The following is a 7295-nucleotide window of genomic DNA, read 5'->3' on the forward strand; positions in this document are numbered from 1 at the left end:
GCCCTTTGTCAGATGGGTAGATTGCAAAAATGTTCTCACATTCTGTAGGCTGCCTGTTCACTTTGGTGATAGTTTCTTTGGCTGTGCAGAAGCTCTTTAGTTTAATTAGATCTCACTTGTCAATTTTGGCTTTTGTTGCCGTTGCTTTTGGTATTTTAGACATGAAGCCTTGCCCATGCCTGTGTCCTAAATGATATTGCCTAGGTTTTCTTCTAGGGTTTTTATGGTTTTAGGTCTGACATTTAAGTCTTTAATCCATCTTGAATTAATTTTTGTATAAGGTGTAAGCAAGGGATCCAATTTCACCTTTCTATATATGGCTAGGCAGTTTCCAGCACCATTTATTAAATAGGGAATTCTTTCCCCGTTTCTTGTTTCTGTCAGGTTTGTCAAAGATCAGATGGTTGTAGATGTGTGGTATTATTTCTGAGGGCTCTGTTCTGTTCCATTGGTCTATATCTCTGTTTTGATACCAGTACCATGCTGTTTTGGTTACTGTAGCCTTATAGTATAGTTTGAAGTCAGGTAGCATGATGCCTCCAGCTTTGTCCTTTTGGCTTAGGATTGTGTTGGCAATGCAGGCTCTTTTTTGGTTCCATATGAGCTTTAAGGTAGTTTTTTCCAATTCTGTGAAGAAACTCATTGGTAGCTTGATGGGGATGGCATTGGGCAGTATGGCCATTTTCATGACACTGATTCTTCCTATCCATGAGCATGGAATGTTCTTCCATTTGTTTGTGTCCTCTTTTATTTTGTTGATCAGTGGTTCGTAATTCTCCTTGAAGAGGTCCTTCACATCCTTTGTAAGTTGAATTCCTAGGTATTTTATTTTCTTTGAAGCAATTGTGAATGGGAGTTCACTCATGATTTAGCTCTCTGTTTGCCTATTATTTGTGTATAGCAATGCTTGAGATTTTTGCCCATTGATTTTGTATCCTGAGACTTTGCTGAAGTTGCTTGCTAGCTTAAGGAGATTTTGGGCTGAGATGATGGGGTTTACTAAATATACAATCATGTCATCTGCAAACAGGGACAATTTGACTTCCTCTTTTCGTAGCTGAATACCCTTTATTTCTTTCTCCTACCTGATTGCTCTGGCCAGAACTTCCAACACTATGTTGAATAGGAGTGGTGAGAGAGGGCATCCCTGTCTTGTGCCAGTTTTCAAAGGGAATGCTTCCAGGTTTTGCCCATTCAGTATGATATTGGCTGTGGGTTTATCATAAATAGCTCTTATTATTTTGAGATATGTTCCATCAATACCTAATTTATTGAGAGTTTTTAGCATGAAGCGGTGTTGAATTTTGTTGAAGGCCTCTTCTGCATCTATTGAGATAACCATTTGGTTTTTGTCTTTGGTTCTGTTTATATACTGGATTACATTTATTGATTTGCATATGTTGAACCAGCCTTGCATCCCAGGGATGAAGCCCACTTGATCATGGTGGATAAGATTTTTGATGTGCTGCTGGATTCGTTTTGCCAGTATTTTATTGAGGATTTTTGCGTTGATATTCATCAGGGATATCCCAACAGTATAGATTCATAATGATATGTCATATTTCATCATTGTTTCTTTCAAAATATTTTACAATTCTTTGTTATTTTCTTCCATTTTGTTATTTCTTGGGCAATTTAAAAGTATTTTTGTTTTAGTTTTAAACTTTGAAACTTTTTTTTCTCATTAATTTCTAGTTTCATTTCACTGTGATTAGAAAACATATTCTATTATTTCATCCTGAAAATTTCTTAAGGGTTTATTTGTCACATTTTAGTCTATTTTAATAAATATTCACTATACTGATTACTGAAACCCTAAATTTATAATGACAAATTTCATAAGTGATATACGGCTGTTTTCAGAATATTGTGCTCTTCAATTAGGTTATTAAGCAGAAGACCAGTCAAAATGTGTAGCACTATAACTTACAAGATGAGTCTTTATACCAAGAGTTACAGCAGGTCTCTCAATGTTGGATAATTCTTTGTTGTCAATGTTGTTCTGTGTTTTTAGAGACCATTCTTGGCCTCTACCCATGAAGGGCCAGTAGCAGTCCCCCGGGTGCTAGTGTATAAACCAAAAATGTCTTCAGATTTTGGCAAATAGTCCCTCAGGAATGAAATCACCTCCATCTGAGAACCACTGAGCTATAAAAAGAAACATATTCATTTATAAAACCAGTGTACCTATTCAGATATATATTTATTATGAAATAGTTTTGGTTTCATTGTACAAGTATGGCTAAATACTATTTCTGGCTGAAGACATTCACAATAATATTTGCATGATGGGGCAAAGTAATAAAATAAACATTAATTAAAAGCATTTTTCATCATAAACAAGCTTTATTTGGAATTCAAAATAAAGTAAAAAGTTTCAGAGGAATAGCCCTTGATCTCCAAATAAAAATGAATGCTGTAAAATAAGACTCCCGAGACAGAGAAAGAGGACTTTGTTGAAACCAAACATTAGAATAAACCTGAATGTGCAGTGCATTTCTCAATTTCAAGTTTGCCTGAGGGATTTGGCCCTCTGTAAGCAAAACATGCATAGTAAGTTTATGAACAAATTAAAAGCCTGATTGTACTAGCATATATTGAGTTGCAAGGAATATAAGCAATCTCTAAACCACTAAGCAATGTCTATATCACTTTGGTAATAGGTCTTAAGCCTCCTTCTTGTGGTCCAATGTTCAAAAAAAAAAAAAAAAAAGAAAAAGAAAGAAAAAGCATCTGATTTATATTCAAATGTTGATTAGATGATATACAACATTTGAAAATGCTCCAGTAGCAATGATACTTCAAACAAATGCAAGAGATTCTTGTGTCATGAGTGGGAACCATGTTATGTGTACTATTCTATATTCTATGCCAATGCAGATATCACTATTCAATATGGCACTGCTTTCCCACTGAAGCTAGATGTATCTTCAGAATATTTTTTCCATGGAAGAATTCAGGAAGCCACCACCAGTAAACCAGAGTAAGAAAATTTGTCCTTCATAAATCCCTGCATAAAGCCTTGAGATTCTTCTCTTCATATTTTACCTTTAATCATTTATCCAGTGGTATTCAAGGGGAATCAAGGAGAAAGGAAGGGCATCTCTTTACACTTTTCAACAACATGGATTATCTATGTGAAGACACAGTGGGCCTCCAGGTTGGTATGACTGTGTTCAGGAACTCTGTTCTGAACATACAGCTACCACAACTGGGGAGTAAACTATACACTCTCCTGGTGAGAGGCTAAGATATTTCAAAAATCCAAAATAACCTTCCTAGCAGTTTCAGTTGTGGATGCCAGCCATGGAGACACCTGTTTATCTTGGCACAAGTGGATTGTGTAGTCCAGATCACACAGAATTATCCAGTTTACAAATAGAATCAACGGCAAAATGTATGCAGACTCAGAGCACCTCCCAGAGGAAGAAAGAAAAATGTTGGAGGAGTGACTCAGACATGAGTACATCTAGGTAGCTTCTCCTGACAGAATGTCAGCTGTATGAAAGGAAGGGGTGGGAGGAAAATCATCATTAAGAAAGACAAAGCGAAAATTGAAGTTTTGCTCCATACTCAGCACTGTCTTTATTCAAGAACCATTTTAAAGTAACATTCTTGTGTCTTGATACTTCTATTATTTTTCTATGGATAATTTTCCTTTTTCAAAAAATACAAGCCCAGATAATAGCTTATATTTTTTCACTGAAATGACAAATTGATAAGAACCCCAGAGTATTCTTCAATGTTGTGAGGTAAAAAACAATTATGCCTTATTCTAAAATAACTGCAGCAGCTAAAAATTAGGGAAGCAATACCCAAATGACTGTGGAAAATAAACAGAGAGAATTGAGAACTTTTTAATGTGGAGTTTGTAGCCTGAGCTCAAGTTGTAAATATCAGCAAATGTTCTACCATACTTCACAGCATTCCTCTAGTGCAATTTGTTTAGTGCTTCGAGATATGAGACAGCCATATATTTTACTCTCACTGCTAGTAGCCAATTTGCAAGAAAGCAAGTAATATAAAAATGGCTATTTACTCTGTTCCAAGTGGTACAGTCCATTATCACTCTCCACTGATGTCGTTACAAGGATAGCAAATCAATAATCAGTTCTCATGCCCTAACTTGGTAAACCATCTGCTTCCATTATTGTAAACCATGCTCTGTTTGGATGCAACCTTTACTGCCATGCTAGCAGCTGATTCATTTGACAAGACCACAAACATCACCACAGGAAAATTATTCCTTAATTACCTTTCTCTAACATTTAAATGGTTAAGTGCTAGGGAATTTCTTTGCAGTGGGAGAAACCAAAATTGCAAAATATTGTAAATGTATCAACCAAATGAAAGACTTTGTCTAAATTGTTAAATTACAGAGTCCATCTTGCACACCTTTTTTGAGTTAAGATTGCTCAAGTAAACATTGGCTCTATATAGGAAACCTCAGTTAGATATTTCATCACAGCCTTTAAAAAACATTGCTTTCAGAGCAACCATTGAGATCCACTGCAAAATCCTGAAAAGTGAGGTGGAAATTGTAGACATATTGCAAGTTAAAAATTCAATGGCCCCAAGCTCAAGTGTATGCAGTATAACCCTCTTTGTTTTAAATGTCAGTTTAATTGCTAATTCTAAGCCTCCATTGTACCTGATATAGAAAATGTCAAATATTAACTTCCAAGTAGATTCACTAAAATTCTATTTTCTTAATTTACATTTTAAATTCTGTCATTCTCTCTCTCCAAGCCTAATCTTCCCCCTTTTCTCCCAGCATTGTTTAGTAAGTTCTGGAGAAACTAACACAAATGTTGAAGGATGATGTCTATTCCAATCTTACCTATTTCTGTTTTATGCTAGGATCTTTTGAGATTTTTATTTGCCCTTATTTTGTTTCAAGTGTGCTCCCTTTAAGCAGGCAATGCACAAAAGATGAAGATACAGAGGCACAGAAGGGGCCAACCTTTGTTACTTCTTTTAAAGTTCCATATTTTATTTCAGGTTCTCTTTCTGGCCTGCAGGGTTCCTCTTTCAGCTAACTTCTGTGCCCCCTTCCACAGGCAAGGAAAGAATTGGTTGCTATTTTGTGTTGCTTTGGGACTGCAGGTGGATCCAGAACAGAGCAAACATTCACACTGTCTTTATCAGCCCTTGCAGCCATCTCTGCTCTATTGCTTTTACATTAGCGTGACACAAGAGACATCGGAAAAGCTTCTGACTGCCAGAGTTCCAGACATGACCAGGGAGGCACAAGTACTCTTTTTACTAAGATTCACAAGCTATCTTTGGAATATAGACAGACCAGCTAGCACTTGCCTCTTATCCAATTGCTTTTCTATTTCCAGTTCATGGAATCTATTCCTGGTTAGGTATGGAGCAGGAAAAAAAAAGACAAAACCTAAGTTTATATGACCGTGTGTCCTTCTTAATATTTCCTGATTTATAACTGGTCCAAGTTATAATTTTTTTGTCTCAGAAGTCAAGAAGTTGCAATATTTATTCTAAAACTAATAATATTTAGATACTAGGTGCTCTCCTAGCTTGTTGCATGAAAGGGTCAGAGAGGCACTTGGTATATAGGGAATGTGAGAAAGAGAAGGCTATTTGATACTTAGATTCCTGCCTCAGGGAGAGTTAAGATATAATTGGTCATCTCTGTGTGACTTCACAGAACAATGAATAGACCTATCTTATAGTATTTATTATACTCAATCAGAACCAAGTATTTGGTTTCAGTTTTGTCCCTTATGAGATTGTAACTATTTTTTTTACTACAGTAATGCATACATTTAATTTACATGTAAATTACTCCAAAGCCATCATTTATTTTGGGGGAGGATAAAATATAATCTTTATTTACAATAAAAATTTACACTGAGATCATAGCATAAAAATGTATAGTTGATTATAGAATTAATATCTTTAATAACCACTACCAAATCAAGATTAGAATGACACAATTATCCTAGAGACCCTAATGTACCTGAGTCCCCTTCCTGAACACAATCACCTCCCTCAATTTATAAGCATATTAGGGTCAGTTACGGTGGCCAATTTCTGTAATCTCAGCACTTTGGGAGACTGAGGCAGATGGATCACTTGAGCCTAGGAGTTCGAGACCAGCCTGGGCAACATAGGGAGACCTTGTCTCTACAAAAAGTACGAAAATTAGCCGGCCATGGTGGTGTGTGCCCAGAGTCCCAGCTACTTGGGAGGCTAATGTAGGGGAATCACCTTAGCCCAGGAAAGTCGAGGCTGCCGTGAGCTGTTAAAGTAGGCACTGCACTCCAGCCTGTGCAGCAGAGTAAGACCCTGTTTTTAAATATACATATATATTAAATTTATCCATATTGATTTTATATATATGCATGTATATATGCATATTGATTTTAAAGATGATTTTATTTCAGTACACACACAGTAATTTTAGTTTTGCATATTTTGAACTTTATGTAGATGGAATAATTCTGTGTGTTTCATTTTAAGTCTTCTTTTGTTCAAATTTATGTTCTTAACTATGTTGTGCAGCTGCATTCATTCATTTTTGTTGATGTGTAGAATTTCACTTTGTAAAACCATATTACATTTTTTTTTTATCCACTCTAGTCTTGATGGACCATCATTGCATTTCCAGCAATGCTGCTATTAATATTCCTGTACAGATACTTTGGTCTACATAAGCACACATTTCTCTATGATAAATATCTAATACTAAAATGTCTAATCATTGAATACATAGATTGTGAATACCATAAGATAATGCCAAATGAATGTTTATGAAGTCATAAAAATTTAGACTCCCAACAGGAGTGTATGATTGTTTCTATAACTTCAAACTTCTCTTGGTATTTGTCAGGTTGTAAAGTTTTGCCAATCTGGTGGGGTAAAGTTATCACTTTATGTGGCTTTAATCTGAAATTTTATGGTTACTAATGAGGTTGAATCCCCTTTTATATGTGTAAAGGTCATTGACTTTCATCATAAGTGAAATCCCTGTTCAACGCTGTTACTTTTTCTTTTGGGTTTCCTTTTCTTAATGGATTATAAAATGTCTATGAATTTTGAGTACAGGCCCTTTTGCTGATTATATGTATTGCAAATCATACTTGTCTTTTCACATGGTTATCATGTCTTACAAGGAGGGAAGTTTTAAATGTAATATGGCCATGTGTATTCATTTCTTTTTCTATGGGTGGTGTTTTTATAGCTTGTCTCCTAAGATGTTAAGACATTCTCATATAGTCACATTTGCTTTTTGATCTATCTGGAATTTGCTTTTGTGTATGATGTAAGGT

Source organism: Theropithecus gelada, chromosome 14, assembly GCF_003255815.1.
Source record: "Theropithecus gelada isolate Dixy chromosome 14, Tgel_1.0, whole genome shotgun sequence".
In the NCBI taxonomy this organism is placed as follows: domain Eukaryota; kingdom Metazoa; phylum Chordata; class Mammalia; order Primates; family Cercopithecidae; genus Theropithecus; species Theropithecus gelada.